The sequence below is a fragment of the Corythoichthys intestinalis genome, chromosome 7 (genome assembly GCF_030265065.1).
Source record: "Corythoichthys intestinalis isolate RoL2023-P3 chromosome 7, ASM3026506v1, whole genome shotgun sequence".
NCBI classification, from domain to species: domain Eukaryota; kingdom Metazoa; phylum Chordata; class Actinopteri; order Syngnathiformes; family Syngnathidae; genus Corythoichthys; species Corythoichthys intestinalis.
The window spans coordinates 53550604-53569112 of NC_080401.1; the positions used below are offsets into that span (position 1 = coordinate 53550604).

At 37.5% G+C, this 18509-nt stretch overlaps 1 protein-coding gene across 3 annotated transcripts in view; it reads right to left on the reverse strand.

Moving 5' to 3' along the window:
• The window catches only part of rgl1 (ral guanine nucleotide dissociation stimulator-like 1), a 92834-nt gene that overhangs the window by 62541 nt on the left and 11784 nt on the right, over window positions 1-18509 (reverse strand). The gene's annotated exons all lie outside the window — the stretch shown is intronic.

The window sequence follows — 18509 nt, forward strand, 5'->3', positions numbered from 1 at the left end:
GAATTTGGATGTTTGTGAATCGTTCTCGAATCTTCCACGGCCGATTCGCGAATAATCTAAGAATCGGAAATTTCGCACGCCTCTACTGTTTACTGTGTCTAAAAATGTTTGCAGCAGACAGCAGGAAGCCAAATCAATCAAGATGTCACTTAAAGACATTAGACTCCGATCACATTGATAAGCCGGTTGATTTTTTTTTTTTTTTGCAAAAACGTGCTGAATATTGCCAACAATAGTCCCGCTTTGTCAGTGTCACATCAGTAAACCAGTGAGCACTGTTAGCATCATATAAGGTGGGTGGCATACCAAGTAGCTCAGTGCAAAATAACCCACACCACAGCAAAGGAGCTGATACAGCCTGCAGCAAAAACAAAAACTATCCCTCTGTTCAATGACACTGTTGTTTTTGTTGTATTATTATTATTTTTTTTTTTCGGTTAAATTGTTTCAATATTAAATGGTCAAAAAAATGTACCTTGAGTGTATTTTTACAATTTTTTTTGGTTTAATTTAGGCAAAGTGGTGCACTTTGTCTTTTCTGTTTCAAAAGAAAAACAATGTTAACAAAGTTAAACTTTATTGTAAGTGGATATATATTACTTTTTTAAATTTAATATTAAAAAGGACATAATGTTATGCAAAAGTGTACTTATATTAATGATAATTTTATAGACAAATGACACTACTGGCGGCAGAGAGTTGGGGGGTGCGAAACGTTTACGTCTTCTTGGGGGGTCGTAACACAAAATAATTGAGAAGCACTGGGCTAAAGGAACATTTCACAATAAGCCGCTACTTTTCCCCCTCATTTTGAATCCTGCGTTTTATAGTCCAATGTGGCATATTTGTTGATATATTTGGGTTAATAGGTAACACTGTTTGACAGCGCCGTCATATGACTGTCATACAGTGGTGGGTAGCAACGCATTAAATGTACTATGTTACATTTACTTTTGAGTAACCTTTTGAGAAAAATGTACTCATAAGAGTAGTTTTACTAAGCCATACTTTTTATTTTACTCGAGTAGATTTATGAACAAAAAAACGCTACTCTTACTCTGCTACTTTGGGCAACACAAGAGTCGTCATGTTAGATTTATTTTATTTTTTTTGCCAGTGATGCCAAGAGTAGCCCACTAATTTCACCAATGAGACGTCACAATAATAATCACATGACTCGATTACACCAATCATACGCAAGCTTGCCGTTCTATGATCACACTAGCCTGTTCAATCACGCGGCGTTTTTAAAGCACCGTAACAAATGAAGTATTTGACATAGAGCGCTGCCCTCAACATGACTCGAAAGCACGGATTTAAACCTCTCCCAATTTTTAATTTGGCTCCAATTGACCACGGAAAAACGGAGATATGATCCTTTTAATTTCATAATAGTAACTATGAAGGAATTATTCACTCTTTAAACTAGAAACTATTGTCTCCACTAGAGGGCAATCATGCTCTTAGGGCGAATAACGCTTCATTTCTGTCTTTTTTCTCTCTTGCCGGAATTCAATTATTATTATTTTTTTGGTACAGTATATATTTGGCTTAATGTGGGTTATGTAATAGGCTATTGTACAGTATCGTAATAACAACAGTTCATATAGATAAAAAAAAAAATACCATTGTTTAAAAAAAAAAAAAAAAGTAGTTACTCAAAATGTTAGTCATTGCTTGAGTATTCTTTTCACTGGATACTTTTGTACTTGTACTCAAGTACATGTTTTGGATGACTACTTTTACTTGAGTATTTTGAAGTAACGCTACTCTTACTCGAGTACAATTTTTGGCTACTCTACGCACCTCTGCTGTCGTAAGACCATCATAAGTATGACATAACACATGTCATGGGCATTAATGAATGCTTATGATCAGGGGTGCACATAAATTTTTCGCCCAGGTTCTCAGAGGAGGACCTGGAGATGTGACTTGGTCCTCATTGAGCTTGAGAGCCGACCCGCCTGATGCAATAAATTTATGACAAGCTTTACTTAGAGCCAATTAACTTTAATTAATTATATTAACAATTAATGCTTGATTGACATCAACTGGCACAACAAAATTGGCATTACTTTGAAGTGAAATGTAAAGAAATAAACATAAAAGCACCAATTCAAAATAAAGGGCATTATGCGGCTCCCACATTAACGCCAAGCCTTTTTAAAAGTGGGATGTCCTCCTCATAAGACCTCATTGAACGTGCATGTTTAGCTTTGTAAAATGCGAGCAAAAACACGTTTGTCAGTGCATGTCGCTGTTCATTACCTTTATTCCGCCACTTGTCCATAGGGCGAGTGGGGTCATGTCTGACATCGATAGTTTGCTTAATTGCCACATGCTCTCTGTTTTTTTCGTGCTTTTCAAAGTTTGGATGGCTGAAGTTCTTTGACCCTACATAAAATGCGCTGCTCTTATCGGCGACATTGGGATTCTCACGGCACATTTTGTACCGCATTTCCGTGCGAGCATCATTTGCTTCTAGCCATGGTACCTCCTAGAGCTGGGAATCTTTGGGCACCTAACGATTCGATTACGATTACGATTCAGAGGCCCCGATTCGATTATAAAACGATTATTGATGCACCCCCCCCTTTTTTTTTTTTTTTTTTTAATGTTTTGTACATTAGTTCCAAAATTGTTCAAAAATACTGTCAGGCTAAACCACACTACTATTTCAGTATCAAGTTAACATATAGCAGTAAACAAATATACAAAAATGATAAATAAAAAATTCCAGTCCCCATTCTGTATCAGCAGCTTTAAACTACATTCAATTAATTTAATGTTGTGAATCAACCATTAAATTTGTTAAAATTGCTCCCGTTACTCCAGAATTTCTCTTTTGTCTACTTTCGACATGTGAAAGTTTTAAAACTATTTTAAAGATAGATTCAAGTCAATATTTTACCGATTTAGGAGTATTTTAGATAAAAAGTTAATTAGGTTTGCTTGGAAGGTTCGCTACAACAGCCTTGCAGCGAAGTGTACTGCTCTAAGATGGCGGCCGTTTATAACGCCCGCATCTAGCTTTTTGTAGATGTGCTGCTAACACTACCAAATCTATATTGCATCTAGTCCTATATAAATGATATCCACCGTAACATATGGATGTACTTTGGAGCAGCTTTTCGGCAGCAGTCAGGTATGTTGTTATGTTTTTGTATCTCGTTGCATGAGTTGAGCTAGAGCCGTGAGTTGAGCATTGGCATTACCCGAGGGGCCGGGTAATGGGAAGCATGATGTTTAGCTACTCTCGCTCCGTTCCATCCCGAAGACCGCGCGGCGCGCTGAGTGTTGTGTACTTCCGCTCTACTTCGCATATTTCAATAATCGGAATTTGGATGTTTGTGAATCGTTCTCGAATCTTCCACGGCCGAATCGCGAATAATCTAAGAATCGGAAATTTTGCACACCAATAGTACCTCCTGTACCCACTTTTCAGCAAAAGTCCTTTTTTTCGGTAGCTCCAGTGACGTATCTGTCGTCTGTCTGTCTTTTGACGGGGGTGGGGGAACACGGAAGTAATTACTCAGTGTGGCCTGCCTCTTCGACATTTTGAGAAGTTATTTTCTCGTGTCCGCCGTAAATACAGTGGTCAGCCATCGGTACGCAAAAGCGTATGGAAGCCGTTGAGGGCTAGCGCGTTTGTCTACGTCCAGTACGCATGCGCGCATGCGGACCACTTATGTGCACCCCTGCTGATGATAGATGTCTCTAAGTGTCATCCGGCAAATTTTGTCACTAACTCCATTTATGCCCAGTTTGGAGCTTTTAAATCCATTCAAAAGTGAGATAATTTGCCGGACGACACAAAATGACATCTGTCATAGGCATTAATTAATGCTCATGACAGTGTCATGTCATGATTATGACGGTATTATGACAGTCTTATGACGCCGCTGTTTAATAAAATGCTACCAGTTAATATCTTTGGGTGTAAATATCCAATAATACAATGAGGACAGCTGCGGTTTATAGTCCGGTGCGGCTTATCCTTGAACAAACGCCGTTTGCGTGTCAAATGTGGTGGATGGCGGTCTATAGTCCGAAAATTGCGGTACGTCTTTATTTATTTCACTTTTAATTGATTTTATTTTGTCCTCCATACTTGACAATCTCGTTTAACTGGGAGGTCCTAGCAGTAATGATTCACTCCCACTTCAAAATGGGTCACACGTGTATCACCAGCATCAATGAGCGACCAATTGAGTTAATTCCTATAGCATATAGGGGTATACACATGGTAGCTATAAGCTCTCACACCACCCACACAGCACATATCCAAACCACATCACAGGACACACACCATATGGTGACTTTTTTTTTCATCGTGCTACTGGGCCGACCGCTCGGGTTACACTTATTGACTTTTCACACAAGTCCTACTATGCGACCTAATTAGCCCTGTGCGGCACCCCGGGCGGCCCAGACGACTTGACGCATGCCCGAAGGTCACTTCAGTGTGTAAACAGCCTCTCTAAGTGGTTGATTGAATAAAAATGACGGCACGGACTTGAATTGTGGAGGTAAAAAGGAAGGTCTGTTCACGTTAAAGTGCATTCAAGCTCTCCCACTTGATTTCCTAATGACAACAGTCACTCCATTAATTAAGAAGCCAGTCGTCTACCCTGAACGTGAGTCGCAATCGTTCCCATTTGGAAGTGCAGTCAGTGTGAGAAATTGGAGATAAAAGCCTCTTTCACACTCGCTATTGATTGTCTCGTGTGTACGGTGAACTTGTTTTTAATGAACACGACACTGAAGGAGACGCTTAAAGTGGCAATTGAAAGTTGCTGGTTTGATCGATGGGGAATTTAAACCCATAAACATTCAATCCCTACACTTGGAAAACGATTTTGTCACAATTTACCAGCTTTTTTTTTTTTTTTTTCATTTCTGGCTTGAAGTTGCCTTCATAGGTGCGAAACGAGCACTAGATGGTGGCAGTGAACTCACTTCACGACAACAAGACGTTTTAAAGATAATTGTTTAAAAACTGGGGGAAAAAAGAGGCTTCACGCTCCCAGTTTACATGTTTTTGGATCAATGATCTGTCATTCTGTTGATATCTATTATCAAATTACACATAAAACAGAATTATACATTGCATCTGGTTAACTTAATGCTGACAAACAATGCAAAACATCATTGACAGGCTAACAATTAGCATCTGGCCGTGTTTCAACAGTTCAAAATATTACTGCAACTTAATGAGGATGTCTGTAGATCTGTATTATACTGCCACCTAGCTGATAAGGTGTGCACACAATAGGAGCAGCACAATGTTCATTGAATGGAGGTTAGAAAAAAAACTTGACAAAAAATTGTTTTCATTTTTCTACTGTAGCATTTTTTTTTGTTTAGTTTATTTTGTTTTTGACTTGTAATTCATCGCTGCTTGACATTCATTGTCAAACTAAACATAAAACAAAGAGTTACACATTTTTTTCCACTTAGTTTCATGCTAACAATGCAAAACAGCATTTACAGGCTAACCAATAGCATCTTGACAACGTGTTTTAACGATTTAGCTAGTCGTATTCTTTATCCCTTGTGAAAAAAATATTACTTTAGCTTACTGAGGCTGTCTGTAGGTCTGTATTATACTGCCCCTTGTGGCCAAGGTGTGCATATCAGAAGGAGCAGCAAATTTTTCATTGAATTAAAGTAAAAAAAAATGTCACAAAAATTGGTTAGTACTATGTATTCTTCATATTTCAGCTTTCATCATTATCTAGTGTAGTATTTGTTGTTATTCATTTTAAATAAGACTTGTTTGCCAGTTGCTATTTACTGCCAAATTAAACATTATGAGAATTCAAATCGTGTATGCTTAGCTTAACGCGAACAAACAATGCTAAACAGCATCATGGCTAACAATTAGCGTCTTGACAACATGTTTTAAGATTTTATTCATCCGTGGTCTTTATCCTTTGTGAATAAATATTATTGTAGCTTATTGAGATCGTCAGTAGGTTTGCACTATACTGCCCCCTGGTGGCTCATTGTGCGGACACCATAAGGATCAGTACAATGTTCATTGATGTGAAGTTACAAAATGAGAGCAAAAAATGATAAATCCTTTATATTCTTAACATTTTTTTTCAGTTTTTATCATTCTCTAGTTTAGCATTTGTTGTTATTAGTTTAGTTTTATTTTGTTTTCGTTTTTGTTGTAGCTTATTCTTGATTGGTAGTTGACATTTTGGAACTCAACAGAAAAGAAGAGAATTACACGTTGCGTCAACTTAGCTTAATGCTAATATACAATGCAAAACAGCATTGCAGCAGCTAACAATTAGCATCTTCTCAACGTGTTTGAACAGTTTAGCTATTCCTAGTCTTTATTCCTAATGAAAAAATACACTGTGATTCTTTCTTATTCTATTTGTTTTCTAGCTAATGCTAACAAACAATGCAAAACAGCATTTGCGGGCTAACTAATACCATCTTGACAACGTGATTAAACGATTTAGCTAGTCATATTTTTTATCCCTTGTGAAAAAAATATTACTTAGTTTACTGAGGTGTTCTGTATTATACTGTACTGCCCCCTGGTGGTCATTGTGTACACACCAGAAGGAGCAGCACGATTTTCATTGAATGGAAGTAAAAACTGTAACAAAAACAGGTTAATCCTTTGTATTCACTACATTTTCTTTCCATTGTTAATGTTTTATTTTCATTACGAGCCCTCTGAATGTTAATTATGAAGAAGAGTCTTTTTTAATCTTGCACTGAACATCCTCCCGAAAAGTAATAACGGAAGCATTGTTCTTTTTCCGCGGAATAGCAGCACGTGACGGATAACTATGAAACAGGATGTAGGAACGAGAAGTCGTCTCCCAGTCCTTTACAGTTCAAAGCCTCTTGTCAAGTCATCAAAACAATCTGAGAAGGGAAACACTGACACGTCACCAAGCATCAACACTTCTCTATTCATAAAAGACGAAAGGGGAAGTAGGAATGCGCCATCAGCTTTCTTATTTGTTGTTTGTTTTTTTTCTCAATGGCTGCAGTACCATTGTGGAAATTCTTCATCCTTTCCTACCGACTGTCACTTCTGCATTTGAACCTCGTGACCTTTTGGAAGAATTTTCAAAGACTTTGACTTGTTTTTCCCTCCTTATAATCAGTGAACGCACATTCACACTCCCACATCATCTCTGACCTGAACTTTTGGAACAGATGGGCGGGGTCATTACGGTAATCAGGTGCAACGCCGCACTTTTTATTTTAGTTGGGTTTTTTTTGTATTTACAACTGGCATGGTTTCATAACATCGTCCACGTTAAGTGGGGGAAATGTCAACGTGACATGACCGAGAAAAACACTCAAGAGTCATTAAGGGCCATGCAACTCCTGCTATTGATAGTGATTGAGGCTGCCAAGATTAATTGACAAATTGATTAGCGAGGTAATCAATAATTGTAATAGATGAGTATTATTTGAAGACATTATATACCTAAAACATTTCCAAATCCTCTTTTTTCAAGACTCTTAACAGCAAGTTTAGTTTGATCCTTTTTAAAAAAATTTTTTTTTTTAATTTTAGGGAAATATTTTTTAAGTACCGTATTTTTCTGACTATAAGTCGCAACTAGTGCTGCAACAATTAATCAATTAACTTGAGGAATTCGATTAGAAAAAGCTTATAATCAAATTTTGCCGCTTCGAGGATTCGTTTAATTAAAGTGGCATTGTAGTGATTTGTTTTGAAAATGTTTGCATTTAGTTTTATTGGTTTGGGTGGATACACTGCCCTCTAGTGGCAACAGTGAATATGCCCTAACTCGTCATCCTGTGAATTCCACTGAATCTGTCCCACTAGGCATCCAGTCTAGTCAGAGTTTAAGTGGCTTGAACGCCTTTTGACATCAATGGCAGACGATGAGTAAAAAAAAAAAAAATCTGATTACTGTAGTCGTTGATAATCGAAGATAATTTATTTTTGTAATCAAATTTTGCTCTTCCCAGAGTAGACATGTGCCGATTACTGGTTTCAAGTTATACGGTGGCATGAAAATGTCAAGGTTTTAAAACATTCTTAATGTATTAGCTCTTTATTAATGTCCCCAAAATACATGAAGAAATCCCTCGCTTGCACCTGTATGGCTCAACCCTCCCCCACCGGTTGTTACTCAGTGTCAGTGAGTCAGCTGTGCTACACGATGGCTGGAGGAGTTAAAACTCCTCAACTTTTTCCCCCATCGAAGAAAACGAAATCGCTGAGAATGGGAATTCTTCGGCTACGGAAAAGTTACAGACGGCTGTGGATTAGAGGACAAGGGCCAACCGACATGTAAAGCATGTTTGCGGAGGGTGGCTGCCGAGGAGCCAATACCTCCAATATGATTTCGCATTTATACAAAATTAAAGGTTTGTAAACACTGTCATTAGAGATGTCCCGATCGATCAGCATCCCGATCGATTGGGCCCGATCACGTCATTTTCAATCGGCAAAAAAATATCGGACATGCCTTTTTTTAATATGTATATATATATATATATATATATATATATATATTTTTTTTTTAATTAAATCATTTTCTAATTGTATTTAACGTTACAGACATAATGTGTTACTCTTCCAGAGTCTTTAGTTTAAGCTTAAGGTAGAGTTATCAAATTTATCGCGTTAACGGCGAGAATTAATCATTTTTACATTTATCACGTTACAATATTTAACGCAATTAACGCGTGCGCTGCACGACCCACTCACGCATTGTCGCGTTCAAACTATAATGGCGGCGTTTTACCCATACAGTATATAGAGCTAAAAGGCAGCGTAAAATGAGTAGAGTGAATTTTAGCAGCCTTTGGAGCCTTTTTTTAAATGGCTAAAGCCTTACAATCCCTCTCCCAACGATTAGAATAATCGTGGGAAGCAATGTGAGGAAGAAAGGTAATAACTGATCTTATTCTTAACACCCTATGTTAATTCCCAACGCAGAGAAGATATATCAATTGGTACCACGACGCACAGTCATGGTTGCACTTCCCATCATGCATTTGGGCAGAAGTTAAATGGCTACAGTATCATTTACTGAAAGCTCAACAAATACACTAGATAGCAATATTTAGTCACAATATACAAAGTCACATTTATCCTTTAAGAATTACAAGTCTTTCTATCCGTGGATCCCTCTCACAGAAAGAATGTTAATAATGTAAATGCCATCTTGAGGATTTATTGTCATAATAAACAAATACAGTACTTATGTACTGTATGATGAATGTATATATTCGTCCGAGTTTTATTCATTTTTTTCTTAATGCATTGCCAAAATGTGTATGATCGGGAAAAATTATCGGGAATGATTGGAATTGAATCGGGAGCACAAAAAAAAAGCAATCGGATCGGGAAATATCGGGATCGGCAGATACTCAAACTAAAACGATCGGGATCGGATCGGGAGCAAAAAAAACATGATCGGAACAACCCTAACTGTCATGAATGTTTCCTACGAGAGTTAACTCCAGCATGTTTAGTGTTTCTACCGGTGGTAAAACATGTTTTTTTTTTGGTCTCTGGCAACTGCCTGTGTTGAGAAAGTGTGTGTTTAACGTAAACATGATACGATTCATACACATGTGCTTTTTATGGAAAATAACTCAATTACTTTTGGTCTGATGGTAATAATGTTGAGCTATGGCTTCAATGGAAAGTTTTTTTTTTTGTTTTTTTAAACCCAGATATCTCAAAGTAACACATTTTAGAGCAGTAATTGCAATCCTGTGATACCGTGATATTTTGGCTTAAGGTTATCTTCCCGTCAGAATATTATACCAGCACATGCCTAGCCCAGAGTAATATAACAGTAATTACCATGAGATGTATTTTTTTATTATATAAGCCAATTAATAGAATAATCGCAGAAACAATGAGTTACTAATCAGCTATCAAAATAATCGTTTGCGGCAGCCTTGACGACGCTAGCCATCCAATTAATTTTGACTCAAAAAGGATTGGCCGCCTTGCAGTGAGTCCGTGTCCAATCTTTACGCTCTTAAGGATTTATTGTTACATAATTTTATCAAAGTCCTCCAGCACCCTCATTCATAATCACCTTTATTGCCCAACAGCTGTTAGAAGATTGTAAAAGTCACAAGGCCTGAGCATGAGCTTGGAACTAATGGATGAAGTCAGTGAATGCTCTCTAACCTCCCCCAAGGCTGGCAAACAATGGTCGGAAAGAGCAGCGAGGATACAAGCGGCAGGATGTTGGACAGGCAACAACTGGGCAAACACACACGCGCTAACATGTGATTGACAATTAACTCCTTCACTGCACTTCCAGTCAAGTAAGCACTGGCCGTCCAGCGGCGTCAATGGCAGGCAATGAATTCAATTTAAGGCACCGCCTTTGCTGAATGATAGTCAAGTGCAGGGGTCGCGTTAACCGAATATTTTCCGTCGTTTTTTAAAACGGTGACGGAAAAAACTGAAGTCCATCCGTCATTTTGACAGGTTGCAATTCACACCCCAGACCACAGGGTGGCGAGTGAGCATATTAATTAGCTATTGTCTCTCTTGATGCATGACGTCGTTGGCCTTAAGGCTCAAACACACCAGAACGTCGCGTCAACGATCTCGCCGCGATTACGCTTCGAAACGCGGCCGTTAAAGTCAATCAGTCAATGCACACCTATCGCAGTGCGTCCGCGTGTTAGACGCGTCCCAGAAGCACTAAACGCGACGCACGCGAAAAGAACAGCAGAATTTGTTTTTTGACGCGAGACGCGGCCCACCTGCGTCAAGACTATTAACTATTAGGTAGGATCGGGCAGGCCGGAAGTCACTCGTGTAAAAATACGGTGGATCCGGTCGATTTTCAAAATAATATGCAATCGTAACTTACTATATAAATAAAATAAACTGAAATGAGCTAAAACACCTGCAATTAATACGAATAATACACAAATCCTGCTACACAATTAAATTAATTCCTGCGTGGTGCTTTAACTTGAGAAAAAAACATCAATAAAGCTTAGAAAAATGTTCATAAGAAAAAAAATGCTAAAATCTTTGTCATTGGGATTGCTTTTTGCTTTAGCACATGACTTCTTTTTTCATCTTTCCTTCAAAAAGAAAGCTGGCCAATACGCGGGGTCTGAAGGGCAAAGTGTTGTTGTTTTATTACCTTTAAATACCCGCTATTCTCGCGCGATCTTGCAATCCTCGCGTGCACCGATCGAGCCGCTCCACAGACGCGCTGCTTGTGAACCGCGTCCTATGGAAATTGACACTGAGCGTCACTGGTGCGTTATCGCGGCGGGATCGTTGACGCGACGTTGACGTTTCTAGTGTGTTTGAGCCTTCATTCGGAAAAATGTCAAGGCAACTGAGCGTCCGAACTAAGGCTACGTTCATACTACAGGTCTTAATGCATGAATCCGATTTTTTCGTGTTTTTCCGACTCGAGTGAGGCATTAACTTGACGGTCTGAACGTGACAAGTCGCATAGGACCATTTCAAATCCGATCCGGGTCACTTTCGTATGTGGTCTAAATCCGATCTGGGCCACATTTTTCCAGACTGTCGCGGCGGTCTGTACTGTCCAGTCCCGCAAATCGGATTTAATGCAGCAACTACGTCATCAAAAAGCGAGAGACGGTACGATGCAGCAGTGCGTTATTAGCGGCTCGCTTGCCTTGAACACGGCTTTTTAGGAAGGGTCGGACTTGACAACAGTCATAAAAAAATAAAAATAGGTTTGAGGATAAACCTGAGAATGATCGGTTTTCTCTCTGCTCCATATAAGCAATATTTCAACATTGCTTACACGGCCGAGAGTCGGGGCAAACTGCCCGTATGTGTGTGTGACATGCACGAACAGTGCGTGCATGCTATCGATCCATATACTTTGAATATAAGCCTAAACGGGGATTAAATATGCCTGTTATTTGTGTCCTCTTTTTAACAGCAACAAGCCTATGGCTACGTTTATACTACAGGTCTTAATGCACGAATCCGATTTTTTGTCATATCTGCGCACTAATTCGCAGTCCGACATGCGCTGAGCAAGACGACCCGCATGCGCAGAAGCATCAAAACAAATGACCATACAATCACACATGCTGGCTGTCATCCGTCATTCCAGGGATATCATATTTTGCTTATTAAAAAGAGGACACAAATAACAGGCACGAATAATCCCTGTACAGGTTTATATTCAAAGTATATGGATCGATAGCATGCACGCACTGTTCGTGCATGTCACACACACATACGAGCAGTTTGCCCCGACTCTCTGCCGTGTAAGCAATGTTGAAATATTGCTTATATGGAGCAGAGAGAAAACCGATCATTCTCAGGCTTATCCTCAAACCCTTTTTTTTAATGACTTGTCAAGTCCGACCCTTCCTAAAAAGCCATGTTCAAGGCAAGCTAGGCGCGAATAACGCACAGCTGCTTGAGATGTGATGGCGCGGTGTGGATTCTCTGTTAAGCTTGTTCAGACAGAATATTAATTAAAGATGAATGAAAACTAAATACTATTGAATATGTCATTATTAACATTTTAAAAATTCAAGTGACGGGTAAAAATAGATTATGACCGGATTTTTATGACCCTATCAGTCAAAATGACAGACAACAAAAAAGTCTAGCGTAACCTCTGGTCAAGCGTGACGGTTTTGGGAATAGTGTAACCTGGCACACTAGATTGCTTGTTGCTTGTGAACGATCCAATCGAGACCTGTTCATGGGTTGCATTGCAAGCAAGACTTCCTGATTCATTGATTAATCATACAGCAAGGGTATCAAACTCATGTATAAAAATTACATCTCATGTGGGCTGAACTGGGGTTGGGCATCGAGCATCCATGGGACCCAGTTCTAACACTCTGATGCTCCCGGAACTGTTCGAATTTTTAAACGTCAATTCCATGTTTCGATGCCCTGACCACCAAGTGGAAAAAAATTGCTGCCGAAAACCATGAAGAAGAAGCTACAAGAAGCGCGTGTTTGTGCATTGCAACTTGATTACAACCAGAGGCGTCGCGTCCCATTAGGCAAACCAAGCAATTGCCTAGGGCCCCCAGCCAGCAGGGGCCCCCAGAGGGCCAACAGATTTAGCACACGCAGTATGGATGGGCGGATTGATACCAAAATATCGATATTTCGATCCAGCGCGTTAAGTTTTAGGTATCGATCCCCAAGCAAAAGTATCGATATTTAGAATTAATATATTATACTTTCTTTGTCTATTTTTTGGGTATATCTTTGTGTACACTTTTTGAACTACTTTTCCCTTCCGCGTTCTACAAGCACATAAGCAGTGCACCGGCGTCTGCTCCCGCCCCCATTTACATCCCTATCCTGTGTCGATCAGCATGCTTTTCCTCCACCCCTCTCACGAGGCACCAACACAGTCACAACTAACAAACATTTGGAAGCTGGTACTACCAGCCTGGTAGCATGGCTGCGGCATCGACGACGGATCGTAAAAGAAGTCTGGTTTGGACATATTTCATTTTAATAAATAGCAACGAGGCTAAGTGCATAGTTTGTGCCTTATACCACAAACCTCACAAAACACTTAAGAAACGTGCATCCCGAAGCACACGACGAAATAAATGAAAAACGTGCCGCTCAAGCCGAGGAGGACACGAGAAAAGATAAGACCACGCCGCCGAAGCAAAAGCAAAGTAATTTAGAAGTGGTGTTAGCGAAAGGCAGGACTTATCCAGGTAATGGAGGTAATGGAGGTGCTAACAGATAATCAGAGACGATATAAGCATTAGTGGCTGATGTGCAATATGAAACGATAAATAAGGCGTTTTTGTCATCTTACATAAAAAGAACGTTGCAGCACTATTGAATATGCTTTGTAACAGAAAGTTATAGCTACTTCTTATTTGTGAAAAGCGGAGTTCATACCGCACTATATAGAAAAGGTAAAATGACCATAATGACATGTTTAACGGTGAAGTATTACTGTAACCTAAATGAGGATAAATCAGCCCACATCACCGTCCATAGGATAGTCAAGTGAACTACGAGCAAGCAAGTTGGGTATTTAAAAAAATATATATAAATTACTACTTAACATTTTAAAATGTCCATATTGTTTTATGTTACAAACAATTAAATGCTTGATTTCATATGTTTTGATGCTATTTACTTTTATTTTGTTAAAGGTCTGTTTTAATTATTTCAAAATCTTTGAAAATTGTGTTAGTAAAATAAAATTCAAAAACGGAAAGTGCTGTTGTTTATTGGATTTGTTTTTAATGATCTACCATTAGAGGGCGGTAACATGCTACTATTAATTCATTCTTTAATTAGATCAAAAATATTTGACTTAGGTAGATTAAAGTTTGATCAAATACAACGTGTAGCAGGGAAATAGTTTGTGCATATGAATTTAAGGGTCATGGTTAGAGTGAGACTGACTAATCAGATTTTGTTGTTGATGGTCAGTTTGTGAGTTTGTATTGACACTGCTTTGCTAGTTATTAAAAGCAGCAGTTTTTCCATTGCAATGCATATTTGACACAGAGACTTTTAATAGTTTTTGAGTGCTTGCTGTAGTTGTACAATAGATATCATCAGAATGGCTGAGAACTGTAGGGTTGTATATAATATATATATATGAACTTCCGGTATCGATATCGGATCGGGATCGTAATATTTGGCCCTGTTATTACTTGGTATCGGATCGTATCCAAAATCACTGGTATCGCCCATCCCTAACACGCAGCTTTACTGCACTGTCGCAGTGACAAGTGTAGGGAGTGTTTCACTACCATGGAATCATTTGGCAGATTATCGACCAATTCTGTTATCAATCCCAATCAGCACTAACCATGTCACGTAGATTATATATGTTTATTAAAAAAGTCCAATCAGCTATTAATACCACATGATTGTTTAAAGAGTGGTTCACCAAGTACTCTCTGGAAAGTCCTTGCCAAGTTGTTTTACGTTGATTTTCACAGACCACCTCATTATTCATGTGACTACTAAAAGAAATGGGGATTTTTTCCCCCAAAAAAGTCTATTAATGGGTCTATCGTATTCCTCGTCGAATACTCTATAAGAAAAATATAACACATATGCATCTAAAATAATCCTAAGCAATTTTATTAGGAAATTTAATACTCATTTCGGTCAGAAGTCCACCAATCAGTTGTTTTTATGGAATAATTTGAATTTGGTGGGTCGTAGGGCCAATCTGACTACTGATTTCACACAAAGGTATATAACCTCCGTATCCAATGGTGGTATTTTTGTGTTGCTAGTCTTTCTTCTATTGCTCCAAGTCCAACTGTCCCCCTTATTTGCACACGCTCAAAGGGCCCCATGTTGCTTGTTGCCTGGGGCCCCCGGGGACCCTTGATATGGACATGGTGCGGCAGCGCTCAAAACTTTGGCTTAACTTTACAAAAAAATAAAATGACCAGTCAGCTCAGTGCAACATTTGCAACACAACTATATCATGCAATAGTGGCTGCATGACCAATATGATTAAACACCTCCGGCTTCATGGAATACAAGTGCCAAGTGCTACGTGTATCACAAAAGTGAGTACACCCCTCGCATTTATGCAGATATTTAAGTATATATTTTCATGGGACAACACTGACAAAATGACACAATGAAGAGTAGTTTGTGTGCAGCTTATATAATAGAGTTAATTTATTTTCCCCTCAAAATAACTGGAAGTCATACAAAATATTACACGTGGATCTCACGGCACCACTACTGAATTCGCTTATGTTATGTAACATATTTTTGTATTTGAAGTACATTTTTTTGTCAAATTTTTACACTATTTTCTGTAGGCGACAAAACTTTTGTCTTGCCAAAATTTGACCTTTATGTCTTCATTAAATGATAAATCTTTTTTCAGTGACACCAATATATTTTTGTACGTTCAACATCATTTGGGAGGGTCTTAGCTTTCATATGAGCCATTTCTGAAACCAATTGACTCATTAAAAGTCAGGTTATTAGTAGGGCTGTCAAACGATTAAAATTTTTAATCGAGTTCATTACAGCTTAAAAATTAATTAATCGTAATTAATCGCAATTAATCGCAATTCAAACCATATATAAAATATGCCATATTTTTCTGTAAATTATATATCTATTCTGTAAAATAGATTGTTGGAATGGAAAGATAAGACACAAGATGGATATATACATTCAACATACGGTACATAAGGACTGTAGTGGGCATTTCACTCTACTGTCATTTAAATCTGTCTATGCTGTCCTCACTCCAAAGCGTCTACTTTTTCCAAAGCTAGACAGCTAGTGAACGACGCCTTAATTATCAGACTTCTTCCTTTTTCATCTGATTTATTAATAAAATGGCCTCAAACCATTGTCCTCTTTAGACCGTAGTGAAACTACAAAAAAAAGTACACAAGCATTGCATTGGCAACAACGTTAGCTTAGCACGCTATACAGGTTCACTAAACATAAACAAAAAGCATCTCATACAAAAAATATAGCATTTCGCTTACTAACATAATATGTACATTCTTAACAACAACCATACTTACGGACAAATCTTGTCCAAGGATCATATAAGCACAACATTACAACGTAGGCGTCAGCCCGAGACGTCGTGCAGCCATATTGAACTGGCAAGAAAGCAATAAACCATGTCGCAAAGCGACCACAAGAGTTCGCTGTTAGACAGCACAAAAAACCTTGCTGTAAAACTTACCAAAAGGCAGAATACTGTCTGAGCGGGACATGCGCGTTAATTGCGTCAAATATTTTAACGTGATTAATTTTAAAAATTGATTACCGCGTGTTAACGCGATAATTTTGACAGCCCTAGTTATTAGCAATTGTTTCTACAAAATGGATAAGCGACAAGAATTTTGTCAGGGACTGTACATGAGGCACCAGCTCTGGCTTGTTAAAGTCAGCAATGTTGCTTGCTAGATTTGGCAACTAACGAGTTGAAAAAAAACCAAACAACAACAACAAAAAAGAAAAGAAAAATTCACTTTCCATTGCTCCTTTTCGCAAAAGACTCCTGGTGGCCGAGTCTAAAATTTTGCCTACGCTGTACATAAGGAGTCATTTCTGGGATTCTGCAGTCAGTTGAGTCAGTCTTCTCTGTTAGTGTGAGGTCAGCGTTCCTCCCGCTCGGGCTACTCGAGGTCACGCTCCATTTTGTCTTTTTGGACGCCAACAGAGGAAGGAAATAAATGAAGGCCGTGTGACTGCCACTTTTGTTTAGTGAAAAGAAATCTATTCTCGACACTCTCGGAATCCCGGGCGGACGACTGTAGCCAGCCAAGGTTGACATCTGCCAACTTGTTTTACCTGGGATTCCCATTAACAAAACAATCGCAACAACGCAGACTAAACACGACTTGACTCAAACAAAAACTAGGGCCGCCCCAATCACATATTTTCGCACGTGAGTCCGAGTCACCTGCTTTCAAGGATCTGCCGATACAGAATCCTGATCAGAAAAAAAAAAGCACATCCAAATGCATTTTTTTCCTCAAATTTTAACAAAGCTATCCAAATATTATAGCCATATAATAATTAGTGGTTTCAACAAAGCGACATTTTTTTTTTTTTTTTTTAAATCACAAATCCCTTCAAATCAAATCAGTTGTCCAGCACAAAATAAGGGCTAGGGTTAGGTTGCATACAAATGATGTTTGTATATTTAGTTTTACATGAATAAAGTTGTCATCCATGATAAATAAAAATAACCATTGGGATAGATAAATAAATAAATGCTGAAATAAGTAAATATATAAAAAAATAATTTAAATGAATAAAAATTGAAATAAATAAAAATACTGTAAATGTTGAAAAAAATAAAGTTTAAAAAAAAACTAAATGAAAATTTAATTAATGTTGAAATAAAATGAATGAATAAATAAATTGGAATAATTTTTTTTTATAAAATTTAAATAAATAATGACTTAAATCAATTAAAATTGAAATACTGTATATGAATAAAAACAAATGGTGAAATAAAATAATAAAATAAATAAATTGGAATAAAAGAATACAAACTAAAATTAATAAATAGAAATTCAAATATATGTATAAAATATATATATTTAAAAAATTGAATGAAAATTTAAATGAATTAATGTTGAAATAAAAAGAATTTAAAAATAAACTGGAATAATAATTATAAACTAAAATTAATAAATAATAATACAAAAATAAAATTATCTATATAAATAATGACTTAAATCAATTAAAATTGAAATACTGTATGTAAATTAAAACTGAAATGGTGAAGTCAAATAAAATGACTAAATAGGAATAAAAAAATACAAACAGAAATGAATAAATAGTAATTCAAATATATATAAAATATATATATATTTTTTTTAATTAAATGAATATTTAAATGAATTAATGTTGAAATAAAATGAGTGAATAAATAAATTTATATTAATATATTAATACAAATTATTTAATATTTGAATAAATAATAATTCAATTATAAAATTATTTAAATACATAATGACTTAAATCAATTAAAATGCCGTATATAAATAAA